This window comes from Lissotriton helveticus, chromosome 6, assembly GCF_964261635.1.
Source record: "Lissotriton helveticus chromosome 6, aLisHel1.1, whole genome shotgun sequence".
In the NCBI taxonomy this organism is placed as follows: domain Eukaryota; kingdom Metazoa; phylum Chordata; class Amphibia; order Caudata; family Salamandridae; genus Lissotriton; species Lissotriton helveticus.
Window position 1 is genome coordinate 2103015812 of NC_136067.1, and position 17780 is coordinate 2103033591.

General features: G+C 49.7%; 1 long non-coding RNA gene across 1 annotated transcript in view; it reads right to left on the minus strand.

Moving 5' to 3' along the window:
* Positions 1 to 3688: 3688 nt before the first annotated feature.
* Positions 3689 to 17780, minus strand: part of LOC144762074 (uncharacterized) — a 33267-nt gene continuing 19175 nt past the window's right edge. The window contains exon 3 of the long non-coding RNA XR_013596042.1: positions 3689 to 4269. This is a non-coding gene — a long non-coding RNA (uncharacterized LOC144762074). The remainder of the gene's footprint in view (positions 4270 to 17780) is intronic.

Here is a 17780-nt window from a genome sequence, read left to right on the forward strand (position 1 = left end):
AAATGTGCTTTACAACATCAGATAACACAGACTAGCATCATAGTGGGGTCCAGGATTTACACTCTGTTGGTGACATTTCACCAGTAAATACAGATCTCAGAGAAGTTGTAGAAATCATTAACATGATGGAAAACAAACGCGGCGACTAAGGCTGCGGGCGTGAGACTGCGCTGCTGCTGAATTTTAACCCTCTGTAATAGCTGAATAATAGCTTATTTTTTAAACTGTGATTACAGCGCTTATGTGTATTTGTGCATTTGTTATTCACTTACTATTGGGCATTGGGCTTGGGCTTGCCTTACCTGTATTCTTTGCTCTGGACCCCGTTCCGCCCCGGCATTGTGCCGTTTGAGCGGAGGGTCGCAGCTTTGAGCACCACTTCCTGCCCTTCTCCCCACTTCCGCCCTGCCTCTCCATCGTGCAGGTCAGCAGTCTAGTGGCTCACCTCTCTCTCGGTATATAATGGCGACCTGGCGGAAGAGCAGCGGACGAGCGCAGCGGGAGCACCGACTTCGCGCCGAAGTTGCGCCAAAGTTAAGCCCATCTGCGCCTGTCCGCGGCCGGCCGGGGCATGGGGCCATTCGTAATGCCCATCCCATCTCCTATTCGTCATCAGACCTTTTATCGCTTCGCCGCCCTTTCCCCCTATCAGCTTCTGCTGAACAGGCTGTACTAAACTGTGGTATTTCTGCCCCTTTAAGTACCCTCAACCCTGTGACTCTGACTCCTTGTCCTGTGCCTAAATCCCCTCGTCCTTATCCATCACCACTGTCCGTGATATATCTTAATACGCGGTCACTGGTGAAACACCAGCTGGAAATCTTCCAACTATTGGATGAGAGATCCGTGGATATTCTTCTTCTGTCAGAGACCTGGCTGACCGAAGACTCCGTCCCTGATATTCTTGCTGCCATCCCTGTCGGCTATTATATCTTGCAAGCTAACCGACCTGCGGGGCAAGTCGGAGGGGGGGGTGGCTGCCATCATCCGCTCCCAGTATGTTTTCACCACCTTAGTCTGTACAGTGATTCCTAGAACCGATAGTCTCACTGTCAAATTTTTGTCCCCTAGGTCCTCCTTTGTTGTGGTTCTTATTTACCGACCTCCTGATCCCATGCCCTCTTTCCCCCGACAGCTTGGTGACTTTATTTCTCAAATTACTATCAACCATGCTAGGGTTATGATTATTGGTGACTTTAACTATTGGCCCTTTGATCCCCGGGAAAGTCATCTCGCGAAGGAATTCTCTGACCTCCTGTCAAGCCTATATAACCATCAACACATCACTAACCCCACTCACTATAAAGGCCACATTCTAGATCAGGTATGGACAGCCAATTTGTATATCTCATCCCCTATTGTGACCCCTTGCTCTTGGTCAGACCATTATTTTATCTCTTTCGTTCTTAATTTGGCCATTCCCATTCGCCCTCCCCTTTCGACCAACTTTACTGCCCGAAATTGGAAAAAAGCCAACCTAGAGGAACTCCACTCCATACTGGCCTCTACTATCCCTCCGACCGCTACTCTGGTGCCTGATCAGGCCTTCCTCCTCGAACAATGGCTATTATCTGCCTGCAATACCATCGCCCCTCTGAAAAACATCAAAACCAGGCGCCTCATGACGCCCAGTGTTGGGTGTTGGTTTACTGACCAACTGAAAGCAGATAAATTAGCATTACGCCAAGCGGAGCGCCACTGGAGGCGCAACTACGACCATCAGCTGAAAACCGAGTTCGTCGATCGTCTGAGAGCCTATAACAAATCTATTCTATCTGCCAAAACTACCTACTTCTCCCAAAAAATCATGGAGTCTGCCTCTAAGGCAAGGCATTTTCGCCATAGTGAAAGAGCTTTCTCTACCGGACCGAGTCACTCCTCAACCCCAACCTTCTCAATCCTTATGTGATTCTCTTAATGTCTTTTTTATAGACAAAATCATTACCATCAAGAACAACATTCCTCTGCCCTTATCCCCCCATCCCCCTTCCTTACCTCCCAGAAATCCTTGCTGTCTGGAGGTTTTTCCTTTAATTTCCCTTTCTGAGTTTTGTTCACTCTTGCACAAAGTGAGCTCTGGCTCCCCTATTGATTGCTGTCCCCCCCAGATTCTCAGAGAAGTCTTTTTGGCCTGCCCCGGTCCTCCCCTGGCCCTACTTAACAATTCGCTGACCACAGGGGTGGTTCCAGACTCTTTTAAACAGGCAGTGGTGACACCGATCTTAAAAAAGCCCAATGCGGACCCTACGGTCTTGAGTAATTATAGACCCATCTCTCTCCTCCCCTATTTAGGCAAAATCTTGGAAACTTATGTCACCCGATGCCTGAGTGCCTTCATCAAGTCTTCATCTTTCTTGGAGGCCCAGCAAGCCGGATTCCGCCCTCTCCACTCCACCGAGTCGGTCATCGTGGCTGTCATGGACACCCTTAGAAAGGGTGCCGATGATAACATCTCCCAAGCCCTTGTCCTGTTGGATTTGTCAGCGGCTTTTGACACGGTCGATCATGTCATAATGATTGACTGTGTCAGGAACGCGGGCATCCAGGGCATGGCTCTGGAATTGATCTGGTCCTTCCTGGATAGTCGCCTCCAGGCTGTGCATCTGTCTACTTTTTCTGCCTCTGATTCTCCTCTGTCTTGCGGTGTCCCACAGGGCTCCGCCCTATCCCCTTTATTGTTTAATCTATACATGCAACCTCTGATTTCTTCTCTGCATAAATCTCCTGCTACCATCTTCAATTATGCAGACGATTTACATTTAATTTTTCCCATTGACACTTCCCCCTTCTGCACTATTTTTCAGTCCACCATGCTTGAGATTTCGGAATGGATGTCCCATAGCCAGCTCAAATTGAATCCTACTAAGACTGAGCTTGTCCTGGTTGGTGGAGCAGCTAATCCATGGAATGACAGCTTTTGGCCTCCTTCACTTGGGCCTGCTCCCCGCCCCGTTAACTCCGTGAAGAGTCTTGGCGTGGTCATCTCTAATGACCTATCTATGGGGCCCCAGATCAGTGCGGTTACGTCATCATGCTTCTTCCACCTACGCAGGATACGTAAAATCTGTAGATTTTTCACCAGAGACGCACTGATCCTTGTCATCATGGCCCTGGTCATGTCAAGGATTGACTACGCCAACACTCTGTACGCTGGTATTCCTGCATTCCTCCTTCACAGATTGCAACTTGTGCAGAATCAGGCAGCCCGCCTGGTTTACCATCAACCTCGACACCAGCACGTCACGCCACTCTTGCGGAGCCTTCATTGGCTCCCAGTGGCTAAGCGCTGTATCTTTAAACTGGGCTGTACAATCTTCAAAGCCCTCTCTGATCTGGCCCCCATTTTTATCTCCTCTAAATTGAAATGTTATGTTCCCTCCAGAGACCTTCGCTCTTCTGGCCACAATCTGCTGGTTGTTCCAAAAATTAAACGGAAAAATCATGGTGGCTCTTGTTTTTCCTTTTGTGCCCCTACGGCCTGGAACTCTCTTCCATCTGCCCTTCGACGTTGCCCTACCTATGATGGCTTTCGTAAAATGCTAAAAACCTATCTTTTTCAGTCGGCTTTTGAGTAACACACACCACTGCTATCCCGCATTTGTTATGAGCGCCATGAAACCGTACGGTGACCGAGCGTGGTACAAAACCTTTTAACATAACATAACATAACAAAACAATGAGCCACACATAGCAGAGCTGCATCTCTTTATCGGCTTTGCTAGCCAGGGTCTTATAATTCATACCAAGAAAGTGGTTTAATGAGTGTGAAGAGCAGACAGCACAGCAGAGACGACATGATTTTCATTTCAGGCCAGATTCACGTAAGTAAAAACATGTGTATTTGTCGTTTGCACAGCCGCCTAGCTCTGTATTTACTCCGAGCTCCTGGGAGCCAGTCCCAGACTCTTCCCAGAGAGGAGGGTTTGCCATGGGACTTCAGCAGGTGCTCTGAGCAGGCCCCAGGAGGCTGCTGTCCTTTCAGGTCTTCTGTGAGAGCAGTGATAACCGGAAGCTGGTCATTGGCACGTGGCAGGAAGCCCCATTAAGTGTACCCATGATCACCCAATCAGCACAGGCCTTTCAAACTGCGGTCATGGAAACCATCCAATCAGGACTCTCCTATATTCTGCAAATCATCCAAAAAACTGAGTTAGGGTCCATGGCAGCCTCATCCTCATGGCTATGTGAATGGTTTCTGCCCCAACAAATCATGTCGAGCAGCAGAGATGCGTCTTTACGATGAGTTCGGTCCAACCGGTCCTGGGTCAACTAGAAAGAAGAGGAAACACAAACAGTTAGGACCAGAAACATTGCCTGGGACACTCTGTGTCCTCTATGAACCTCAAAGACATGCATAAATGAGTGAGAAAAGACATTACATACATGTCCAGACCCAAACAAAAGAAGATATCAAACATCTGAGTGTGAGCGGAGTTATAGAAAGCTGCGTCCTGGGATTTAAGAAGGTCCCAGCAGGCACCCACCAGGACTCAAAATATTTATTGAAGACTGTCGTGCCATAATACCAAGCATATTATTTATTGTCCACAAGGTGACTTTCAGGTAAATTTGTATTTAAAAGAACCCCTGCTTGCTATGCAAAGAATTGATTTTCAAGTGCACCCACCCTTCATTGGTGTTGGTCAATGTAAAGCGATGTCCTTCTAAAAGTTCAACGCAAGGCCCTCGCTAAGCCTAGCGGCTTCCATACGTTTGACCATGTAGTTCACTTTAAGTGAGCCCTCAGTCACATCAGTGAGTTCTGTGGCCTGTGAATGGTGGTAGTGGTAATGAGTTGTGAGCTGGTGCAGCAGCAGAATTGTTCCTTTGTTGCACAGATGATTGGGGCCTTGTGCCTTGAGCCAGTAACTCTGGCAGAATTATGGGCCTTATTATGATGGCGGTGAAACTGCCACCAACAGGCTGTCTCGCTGCCATCAGAACCATTTTTATTGCCCGCTACATGAGGATGGTTGACCGAGGGGTGGCGGTCGGAAAGACCAACTGACACTCACCCGACCGGCTCCTTGAGCCTACCGTTGCGGTGAAGGGGGCTGTAGTTCCCTCCACCGCATGAAAAGGCTGGCAAAAAGGGACTTTGTGAGCCCGTAGCCCCCCGGCCCTCCAATGTGGGTCCTGGTGGGCCCCTATGGTGCCCCCCTACATGTCCCTGCACCATGTGGCAGGCTCCGCATGGTACCTGCCACGTAGAGCAGGGATGTGAAAAGTGGCGGCTTTTTGTATTGCGGCATGTGCTGACAGTAGCAGGGCCAGGAATCGGTAACAGCAAAGCCCCGATAAAATCAGAATAATTAAAAGGACACAAAAAGATTAGCAAATTCCCAGTACTTGCACGCCGCAATACAAAAGATAGGCATTGCAACCGCCGTGGTGGTGGCTGCCTTGTAATACCTATTTCGGGACCTCCGACAGCTGGTCGGGTGGTCCCAATTTCTAATTCCCATTGTAATCAGCCCCTATGTTTGCGTCCTTACCGTTCACTCTCAGATTCATTGGTCGTTCAAGTCCTCGGGTTTGAAACGTGAAGCAAACCATGTGTAGATGGAAGGGTGGCTTCGGAAGCCAACTGCGCTGTCATCAAGCCATCCACTCATTCATGGGAATGGAAGGAACACGAAATGCATGAACACTCAGATAATTTTTGGTTTCAGCAAACAGTAGTCAAAAGCCAGGAGGACCAAAGAGAAGTGGAAGAGAGATGGGGGTCTCTAAAGAGAAGTATTGAGTATCAAACTCCGATGGCAAGAAAACGTTATCTTACCCCCAAATCACCCTGACTCCCACCTCTAAACCTGTTCTTCCAAATAAAATTGCAAGCGATCTTACACAGGAGAGTTTTTCTGGGTCATGCACAGTGAGTGCTGCAAATATGGTAGGGACCCCGGTTGCAAAGTGTAGCAGAGGAATGAATGTGGCCTTTGTGGTTCCGGCTCAAGTAATGTTGAACACTCCTTGTGTAACGATTTGAGTGTTGCGTCAAAAAATGTTGGACAAGAACTCATGATGGCATCTCTCCTCTAAGCTCCTGAGCTGGGGCTCCTGCAAATGGCCAATGGCAATGGGTGGATGCCCTCACCCTAGATGCCAGAGGAAGTCATAGCTTTGGCGAAGCGGGTGGCGGCAGTGAGTGTGGCCGCACTCCTGTGAGTGTGATTGTAGCGGTTGCACGCCAAAAATGTCTGCCCACTTAGCTGCCGCACCCCTTCCAGCATGCGTCTGGCACTGAGTGCCTTCCCTGACTGCCTGGTGTACTTGAGGCCAAAGCTGCAGGGCCTTTCTTTGCTTCAGCAGGCTGCAGCGGTGCCACCGCTGCCTTCGGCCCGGAAAGCAGAGGAACACTGCCAGTGAGATCCAGAGCGCTCTGGGAGTGCATTCTCTTCCTGGGGGCGGCATGATTCCCTACCTGGGTCCATTTTTTTCATTATTTGACTCACTCGCCTCCTTGGAACGGCTCACTCACACTCTGTGCTCACAACAGAGTCTCTATGAGGGAGGCTGTTCCTCATGGCCTCCTTGCGGCAAAGGCCTCCTTCTCAATCAAAGACATTCTATTGGCCATGGAAATAGCTAGAGTGGTGGAACTATGGAGGCCAGGCACCTTCCCCTGGATCTATCCTCCCAGCAACGAAAGGAGATATCGAATCTCTCCTTCATGAGATGGAGAGGGACATTGCTACCATGACTGCAAACGTCACCAAAGCGCTCATAGAGCGCGACCAAACCATGAAAGGGGTTGAGTCACGTGTGGACCTGTTGGAAGCAATGGTGGCGCAGCTGGACCAGATGCAGAATGACCTGATGGACAGGTGTCAGCATCTGGATTCCCAACAACGACTCTTGGGAGATGCCCTGGAAGGCTACGAGAACCGTTCCCGGATAAACAGTATATGGATTAGAGGCGTGAGTGCCACTGTACCTAACGTTTAGCTTCAAAGTTATGTCCAGGAGCTGTTTCAACACATCCTCCAGGATTCTGAGGGGCAGGATCTCACCCACAATTGCACTCACCCTGTATTCTCCGCCTACCCGCAGCGGAACCATCTGGCATCACGTGCTCACCAGAGTCCATTTCTACAGGGTCAAGGAGGGCATCTTGAGAGTGGATTGGAAAATGGATTCCATCACCTCGAGGGCGACAACCTCACACTTTTTCAGGCGATATCGAACCAGAACTATCTTACTTATGAAACAAGAAAATAAAGTGTCAGAGGGGCTTAATCTTTACAATCGACAACAAACAGGTAGCCATGTGCCGGGGGGAGTTGCTCATCTCTTCCTCCTCGAATTAGTAAGCAATGGGGCAACCCAGTATCCCTCAGAAACTGGGCATTGATATGTAAAGAAAAATGGTGGTTCTGTCTGGTGTAAAAACGATTTCTTATGCAACAGCTTAATTCACAGAGTTATTCATCAAATACTCGAATCTGAGTTTAGTTCAAGGAACACATACAAAGCACGCAAGCAACACACATTGGTGGGTATTGTGTTATTTTGTATAAATTACATCTATTCTTCCTCCTAGCAGCAAGGCACACTATAGCCCACACCTGGAAGGACCCCCTCCCGCACCACCTGAGTCTGCGGTGGACTAAGGTATGGCATATATATGCCAAGGAACGATTGACGGCATTGGTTACAGGCACGATGTATACATCCAAAGTTACTTGGCTACCCTTTCATACTGATGTTAAGAGGGATAGGGCAAACATGAACCCTGCCCCCACTATACCCACTCCCCAACAACAAGCTCGTATGGGGGGGTCTCTTGTCATCCGATAGGGAACTGGAAGGGAGCGGTGTTGAGTGGTCACGATAAAGTCTGGTTCAGGTATCATAGTGTAACATTGATCCACTTGAATAATGGTTTTGCTCTTGCTTGAGTTAATTTGCTGTGATGCGCTGCCCTGAGCGCTAATATGATGCTGTTACCCTGTGGAAAAGTAAATTTTGCCATGTTCTGTGTCCCTACGTGTTTCCCCATCATATGTTATGTGTGCATGATTAATATGCATATGTATTCCCCATGTTCGATTTAAGATGCAATTATAGTTGTGTCCATCTCTAGTATGCCAGTTTCCAGTTCTCGTGAATACTACGAATATCAGGCCTATGTAAAGTTACGTTGCCACGTTTCTCAGTGTGCACGATATTTCATTGTAAAGTCTCCGTTTCTAGGCCTCAAAAGGGCCCGGACACCAGATTCAGCTCCTGTCTCCTGAATCCTCGCTGAGGAGCGATACAGCCCCCACCTGTGTTCCTGACCCTTCACTTACTTCCTGCCTCACAGTGCCCGGCTCAGCCTGGCTCTGCCTACGAGTCTGCCAAGAGTATGTTATGATTCTAGTTATCAGTCCAGCCCTCCTTCTCTGCATTCCTAAGCTACTGAATCGCATCAATAGTTCCCGTCATCGTCTAGCCTTTACGTCTCCATGTAAGAGAAATACTGTATTTATGGTCATTTAATATTCTTCATCACGCACTACATGTAGAATAATGCATGCACCAGTCTTAGAGTCTGTTAGCCTTTACCCCGATAACTTTTGGATTCTATCAACATGTTCTCTAAACATCAGATACTAGATATTGTTTAGGCACATGTCGCCCTGACTCTCCAGACTTCAGTCTCTGCTTCTAGCACAGAGTTCATAGCCCCAGCTTCTCCTAGTAATACGTCATTGTCAGTTTGCGCGCACCATTAGGTTAGAGGTCCCGGCTCCTTAGGTAGCCCCCTCCATGTTTCCGCCCCATTTATGACATATTCTGTTACGTTTACATCACATGTCTATGTATACGCCTCTTGTTACACCCACTTTCACCCTTATCTTTCGCGACTGCTATTGACCACACCCACTGCTCCGCCTATTGTATTCACTGTAATGCAACTGTTTTAGTATATATGCTTGTGTACTGTTGTTAAAGTTAGCGCGCTCATTCCCTGTCCCCCCTGCAGGGCCCTGCCATCCTGTTCCCGTGCAGGTTGTCCTGTTCCTGTCCTTTATGCTGTATTAAACCTGCAAACTCCTACTACCTCGAATCTTGACTCTTATTTATTGAGCTATCTGTTATTATTATGTCCAGTAAAACCTAGATCCGGTATTATTTATTTATATACCACATAATGGCGCCCGAACAGGGACTTGCCCTTTCCCCACGCGCCGGTGAAGCCACGCCGGCCCCCTGACCCTCTGCAGCCGTGACGGAACCATACCGGCCACGTGCAGATATTTCTGCTCCAAGTATCCCTCAGGCCCACGGAGGAGACGGAGGTGGCGGTCCAGCATCCAGACGAGGCGGTGGAGGAACGCGGCGAGTCCCGACCAGAGCCCAAGCCGAGAGTCCAAGGTCCGAGGTATCCGGAGGCCCACCCGTAACAGAAGTCCGAAGTTCGTCCGTCCGGCGTCGAAGCAGTCCAGTCCAGTCCGAGGCCTTCCGTTCTTGCTGCCCGGTGAGTACCGTTGCTGGGGTAGTATCTAGACAGGGTCAATCTAATTGTCTCTGGTCCGTGGGGTTTGGTGGTACACAGATCCCAAAACGAAGTGTCCACTTCGGTGGATGCGGGTCCTGACGTGTCTCTTTATGAGACCGGTGAGTTTCGTACTGTTTTAGCAGTGCATCTAGTTTCTGTTCTAGTCAGTTCTGTTCACGAGAAAATTCATGTATTCTGTTTTCAGTATTCCAGGTAGTATTCTGTTCGAACTGTTATTTTAAATGTTTTTCATGTATTGTAATGTCGTGGTATGAATGTGGAGTAATTATCGTGTTCATTGTGTATTGTAATTGCGTATTGTGTCTAGGTTACAGTTCAGTCATGCCCTTATTTTCTAAATTACGTCAGTTAAAAACCAGAAAAGGTCTGCTAGAAGCAGCAGTTCCTGTCCCGCCTAGGGACAGTCCAGGTCATTTTATGTATCAAAAGCATGGCATAAGTGCCATATTATATCTAGATTTATGGGTAGAGTATACCAAACAGTTAGTGGAAAAGTATAGATGGCCCGTATCAGGTACGTGGGATGCCGAGTGCATCATGCGAGTAGAAGAAGCATTATGGAAAAAGAAAGCCAGACAGTCACAGAAAGATGCCATCGAGTTATGGCGCAAAGAATCTCATAAAAGAACCGAAAAAGAAATCAGAAAGTCAGAATTAAGTAGAGAATCCTTAGAACGTGCCCAAGAAAGGGAATTAATCGAGATAGGTGAACGAGTCAAAACCGAACAGTCAGACAGACAGAGGCATGCCCTTATTTTTTTTTTTTTTTTTTTAAAAACCTTTATTTGAGCAAGCAGAAATGTACAAGGATGGGCCTACAACCACACGGGCCAGCCGCTAAAAAGGAGGAGAGACATATCACATAAGCCCGCAGAGGTAACCGTCAATCAACAATGCAATACTCCACAATATATACAGGACCAAAACAGGTTTTATATATATGAAAGAACAAACATACAAAAAGGCGAGAGTGTATCACTGAAAGTCAGCCCAAGGGACGCAAGGGGGGGACAGCAACGGAGGAGCAATAATAATATCCTAAGCACTAAGGAGTATGGAGCGGGGGGGGGAGGGGGGAGGGGGGGCAGAGACCAGGAAGAAGAAGGGGGGAAGAGCCGGTGACACCAGCTCAGTCCCTATATGAAGATTCCGGGAACGCCGGCCTAGGGAGATAGAGTAATCTCGACAGTGTCCACAAGGGGAGGAGTACAAATGTCGCCACGGTATTCGTTCCATTGACCCCACACCTTCACCCATGCCCTGGGTCTACCCCTGGCCACATAAACAGTTTTCTCACGGAACATGGACCAATCCATATTATCCTCCCATTGCGAGAGGGCAGGGGGCCTGGAGGCCCCCCAGAGTTGCGCAATATCTCGCTTCGCGATCATATAGCCCAGGGTGGCCCATCTAGTCTGTGCCACCGAATAGTCCGTGGGCTCCCAAACATTCAAAAGACAGCGACGAGGTTCCGGTCGCAAGGATATCCCCGTCACCACAGTCATCAGATCAAGCACGGCCACCCAATAAGCAGCCTCCAACGGGCACTCCCAAAGAATATGCAGGAAAGTAGCACGCAAACCACATCCACGCTTACACAGTCCATCGGAGGAAAAGCCCATCACCATCAGTCGCGGTCCCGTCACGTACACCCGATGAAGGATCTTCAATTGGACCAAACGGAGTCGAGCCGGTATAGCCACCTCCTTCGGAGAGGAGAGGGCCGATTGCCAATCCTCATCATCAAGTTCCAACCCATCTCCCATCCACTGTTCCCGAAGCCGGGCCAATAAGTCAGTCCGATTGTTAATCAACTTTTTATAAATCAGGGAGATAGTGCTATCAGGAAGATGTTCGTCGAGGATACGGTCTTCAAGTGGGGAAGAGTCAGGCGGAATCTCACCAGGAGCAAACACCGAAACCAAAGCGTGCCTGATCTGTAAATAACGAAAGAATTCCCGACTACTCAGGCCATAGTCAGCCTGGAGGGCCTGAAACGGGCGCACCGAACCCTTAGAATATACATCCCCCACTTTAGAGATCCCAATCAAGTCCCAACGGTCGAAACCCTTGGAAGACCAAAGACCGCCCAGACGTTCCGAAGCATAAAGCGGCGTCGCCAACGTCAAGCGATCCTCCCAGCCCAGGCTCACATTCGCAGCACGCCACACAGTCAAAGCAGTCAAAGTAGGTCCCACAAGATGGCGCCCAGCGGAGCGAGAATAGAGCACTCTATTAAAGTCACCTCCCGGAAGCTGAAGTTTATCCATCTCAAACGCCGGATTACGACCCGGAGAGAACATAGCGTGATTAATAGCGGATAGATGGGAAGCCCAGTAGTATCTCTTAATGTCGGGGAGCGCCATGCCCCCATCGTACCACGGGATGGAAAGTTTAGCGAGAGCAATGCGCGGTCGCCCATCCCAAATAAGTTGCCTCTGAAGGCTCTCAATCTCCCGAAAATAGGTCTTGGGGATAGGATCATAATAATTCTGGAGAGCGTAGAGAAACCGCGGTAGTGACATCATCTTAAACAGGGCCGCCCGACCCAGTGGAGACAGGGGAAGTTTGCGCCAGCGGGCAACGTCCAAACGGAGCCTAAGCAACGGGGGAAGGAGATTACGATCAAAACGAAGGGACGGATCCAAGGTAACGAACACCCCCAAGTATTTGAAACCATCCCGGACCACCTGAAGAGGAAGTCTACTCGGCAACGGAGGCAAGATACCAGACTAAACGTATACACAGGATTTAGACCAATTGATGACGAGGCCTGAGTTAGCGCCAAAGGACGCAAGAACGTCAAATAAAACAGATAGAGACTTGCGAGGGGAAGTAAGATACAAGAGGATGTCGTCCGCATAAAGCGAGACACGGTCTTCGAAGTCCGGGGCCCAACGAATACCTTTAAGGGACGGTTCCCAACGGAGCCAGGCCGCCAACGGTTCAAGAGCGAGCGCGAACAACAGAGGGGACAAGGGGCAGCCCTGACGGGTACCCCTGCCCAAGGAAAAGGGGGCCGACACTCTACCGTTCACTACAACTTGCGCCAGAGGTTCCGCGTACAACAGCCTAATCCAGCTAATAAACTCGCACCCGAATCCGAATTTCTCGAGTGTCGCCCATAAATAGGGCCACTCCACAGTATCAAAGGCCATGGAGGCATCTAGGGACGCCAAAATGGCCGGTTCAGTCAAAAGCCCCGCCCTCGCCAGCGCGCCGTGAAGGCGACGCAAATTCAGAGCAGTGTTGCGATGCGGGATAAAGCCAGACTGATCCGGATGGACCAACTCTCCAAGAACCGAAAGGAGACGGGTCGCCAAAAGTTTAGCCAACACCTTAGGTTCAACGTTTAATAGGGATATGGGCCTATACGAGGAACAGAGGTCACGTGGTTTACCCTCTTTGGGAATGACGACGATTGTCGCCAGACGCTGATCATAGGGAAGCATATTCCGCTCACGAGATTCTAGAAACATGGCGCGGAGATACGGCGCCACCTTATCGGGGCATAATTTGTACAACTCAATAGGCAAACCGTTCGGGCCCAGTGCTTTGCCCGAACGGAGCGATCTAACTGCATTGGCTATCTCATCATTCGTAAAAGGGGAGTCCAAAGCAATACGGTCCAAGTCGGTGACACAGGGCAAAGCGATATCACGCAGAAGAAGGCGGGAGTCGTCAACATCCCTCACAGACACGGGAGCATATACCACACGGAAATATTCCGCAAAACGATCAACAATGGCGGTCGGATCTATCACTTTCTCACCACTCGCAGACTGAATCACGGGCACCACACGATTAGCCCTTTCTTTCTTGTCCAACCACGCTAGGAGTTTTCCCGCTTTGTCACCCACATCATACAATCTGCCCTGCTGCTCACGAAACATCACCTTTGCAGCGTCAGTGACCAGAGATTTATACGCAAACTGTTTGAGACCCAGGGCATGGAGTTTGTCAGGCGTGACACCAGATTCCAACTCGTCCTCCAAAGCAGAGATCTCCCCCTCAAGTTCCACCACCTCCTTCCTCCCTGCCCTCTTAGCTTCAACAATCAAGGAAAGGGCCTGTCCACGAATCACAGTTTTAAAAGCCTCCCACAGGGACACAGCCGAAGAGACCGACCCCTCATTTTCCAGGAAATATGAATCCATGGACTTGAGCAAGAGGGTACGAGTCTCAGGGGAGGAAAGATACCAAGGGTTAATGGGAGCCACTCGGCCCGCCGCCTCTACACCAACCTCAAAACGAAGCCAGAGCGGCGAGTGATCAGAAATACCCCTCGGCAAGTGTAAAATCTCACGAACCGCCGATGATTGGGCTGCGGGCATCAGGAAATAATCCAGCCGGGACAGACTGCCATGGGCCCCAGAATGGAAGGTGTATTGGAGTTGAGTAGGATGCAACAGTCGCCAGCAGTCCACAAGGCCAAAGGTATCTAAAAACCCACCCAACCACTGCTGAGCCTGCGGGGTATCTCTAGGGGGATGGCGATCGTGAAGGCCGGAAAGCACCGAATTAAAATCACCGGCAAGAAAGAGAGTGCTATCAGGGAGATCCAACAGAACACGGCCCAAGTCAGTGAAAGTAGAGGCCTGCAAACCCGGGGGAACATAGACATTGAAGAGAGATAGGGTGCGGCCTTCATATCTACCCACCAGGACAGTATATCTCCCACGGTCATCATGAATCACCTCATCAATAGCCAAGGGGAGGGAGGTTCGAACAAGAATACCCACACCCCTAGATCCGGAGGTAAACCCTGAGTGCGCCACAAGGCGGTAGCCCCATCTATTCATCGCATAACAAACATTACCAATCAAATGGGTTTCTTGCATGAAAACAATGTCCGGTGACAGACGTCGAATACATTTTAAGACCACACTGCGCTTAATACGATCACCCAGGCCATTAACGTTCCAGGAAAGAAATTTCAACCCTCTACCCCCCATCCCAACCACCCGAGCCAAGACCCCTCGTCCATGAGCTAGACATCAGAAACAGCAGCAAACACAGGAGCAAATCGCCTTGAAAACAACACACAGAAAAGAAAAAACTTCCCAACCCCCCTCCCCCAAACTGAAGAGAAACACCCCCCACCCTGCACCCCTGCAAAAAGCTAAAGAGCCACCCCAACCTGCAGTGTGCCTGTCGCCCAAGAACCCCTATTCTACACAAAGACCCCGGAGGAGGAAAGGTCTCCGTTCCATCCATCCCCCGACCTCAGCAAGAACAAAAATAACAAACGAAAAGACAGAATGATCACAATGTGGAGGGACGCCGGCCAACACCCCTGAGAATGTATTCAAAACAAGACAGAAGAGCCGAACAGTTAGATCTCCACACCACCTTCGGCACCGCCAGGGTGAGCGGCGGAGTCTGTCTCAGGAGGACGGTCAGGCAATGAGTCCAGCCAGTCATTAACAGCATCTGGCCGATCAAAGAAAAGGGTACGTTCATTGTATTCAACCCGGAGTCTAGTGGGAAAGAGCATGGCGTAACGTAGGCCCCGATCCCGGAGACGTTTCTTGGCACCACGGAACTCCATACGTTGTCTCTGAACCTGTTGGGAAAAGTCCGGGTAAAAGTTCACCGTAGCGTTCTCAAAGGCCACCGGGCCCTTCACCCGCGAGGCCTGCAGGATAGCGTCCCGGTCTCTATAATGAAAGAGCTTCGCTACAATGGGTCTCGGCGGGGCTCCCGGCTTGACTTTGCCCCCTGGAACACGATGTGCACGTTCCACCGTGAAAAATTTTGTGAGACCAGAAGGGGCCAAATGGTTCAAGACCAGATCCTCAACCAGGAGATCCACCGAGTGGGGTTCAGGGTTTTCCGGTACACCAACCAGGCGAACATTGCAGCGACGCGCCCTATTGTCAAAGTCCTCCAGGCGACGGGTCATGAAGTCATTCCCCCGACGGAGATTTCCAATCTCAGTTTGGAGCTCCGAGACGTCATTCGTAAGGCTAGAGGATTTAATATCCAGTGACTGTACCCTCTCATTCGTCTTGCCGAGATCAGCACGAATCAGATTCACCTCAATAGCCACGGTGTCAAGTTTGTGGGCCAAGGCCTCGTACTGTAGGCCGATGGATTCTCTCACACCCGAGATGGCGCCCATGATATCCTGTAAGGAGGGCTCCGCCGATTCTTCCAAAATTCGTTCGGACGCAATACTAGAACCAGGCAGGGCAGCTCCGGGGGACCCCTTAGAATGGGTATAACGATCCATGACATTCGATTGAACTGGAGCTCCGCGCAGAGGTGTTTTCGTCTTGCGCGTCTCTCTGTCCCCTCTGCCCGCCATTTTGAAGATGCGTCACAGGACTAGCCACCAGGTTCGACGGGCCCGACACCCAAAGTACAGGATCAAAAGTACATAAAAAGGGGGCACGACTCGGGTGGAGGTCGCCAAACCAGCAAATAGGTCACATGAAAGCCCAACAGCCGATCTGCCTCCAAGTCTCAGTCGCAACACGACATCCACAGCCGTGGCCCAAGTCGGAACAGAATCGAAACCGAAACCTAGGAAGGGGGGACCCACAAGGCCAGATCTCCTGCCGTTGTTGTTCAATTGCAGGACGGCTACAGTACCGCACCCCGTCCCGGGCGCTCCTCAAGGGCGGAGCCCAAAAGTTCAGAGCACCATAACTCAGGAATACGAGATCCAAATCGATTCCCGAAAGGTGCCAGGGTAATCAGCCAAGCGTCCCCCACACGAATTCTTGCAAGAAATCAGGATTCAGCCAGGATAAAATGTCGGGAGCGGCGAGGGTCCGGAGAGCGCTGTGCTCAAGCGGCCATCTCGGATGCCCGCCAAGCTCCTCCTCGAGGCATGCCCTTATTAAGGGTATGTATCCTCTTCTTGCCGAGGGCTTGCCAAAAGCGACCCCGGAGGCATCCAGTAATTTTCCGCCACCATTAGTTCCGACCAAGCTACGTCACAAACCGACCGCAGCTGATATTTTTATTTCGTCCTATTTGGACGACACAGTCCCGGAATATGCAAATCCTGTTCCGCCAGTCCCTGTAAATCAGGCAATTCCTGCTCCCCCAGACACCGGGGCACCCTTTGCAGTACCTGCTACGGTACCCCCGGTCCAGCCTACATTACAATTTCCCGCCGCGCCAGTACGACGAGTATCAGTCAACGATTCCAGTTTAGGGGCCGCAGGAGGAGGTCCTCCTGGTACCCCGCCACCACACCAACGTAGAACGTTGGCCGAGTTACATGAATGTGCGTTACAGCGTACGCCCAAATATAAGTCCGTTGCAGACATCCGACGAGCTCTTACTGAATGCCGTTATGATCCTGTTGCAGGTGATGATAGTACAGTAATATATTCCATCCGTGTAAGACAGGTGACCGGGTATTTGGACACCCTACCAGATATGAAAGAAGATCTAGACAGAATATATCGTTTCATCCGTACCGGGAACGATCCAGAAAGCATTGGCGAAGCCATGTCTCAAAGAAAAGCTGAAATCCAGCTCATGATATTAAAGTTCTTGATTAATTGTTTAATAAGAGAACAAGATTCCCCGTCCAAAGATCCGGCTGAAATGAGAATCCTGACAAGGTGGAGTGATAATATAGCCGAGGGTAAGCACAGGACTATCAGTAGTATAGAGAGTATGTACAAGAAAATTCGTAAGGAAATAATAAGGTTACACGAGAAACGCAAAGAAGCACAAGTAAGCGAGAAAGAGAATGACTCTCCTACGGAAGAGGTAGAGGACGAGAATCCCGCCAGAATAGCGTATGTAGGAAAATCTAGATTTCCAGGTCGCCATTTACGCCTAGAACACAAGTCAGTTGTTCCTCATCCAGCACCAGAACAAGGTTCTCTAGAACAAGTGTTTCAAGCTACCGGTCACATTCTGAAATCACAAATCGGTTATAGTGAATTAAGTACTATGCATGAACAAGAATTAGTCCGATCAGCAGTCCGATGGATTACTGATTCTACCACTTTTCCAGATGAAATAGTGGCACAAATGTTTCTGAAACTGCCCCCAGCCGAGCAGCGACTGGTGGGTATGTATATGATCCAGCACCTCATTACATTGTATGAGGGTCAACATTCTGATCCAGGTCCGTTACATGATGTCCTGAACGAGTTACTCCAGTATAGGTGGAAAGGTCTAGGTACCGATTTAATTAGTGTCATTCTAGAACAGCGTCACAAATATAGTATGTTTTTGAACCCGCATTTTGTTCATGTCTCACCCCCAGAAAGTAAACCGTTTTACATAGATAGACAGAATC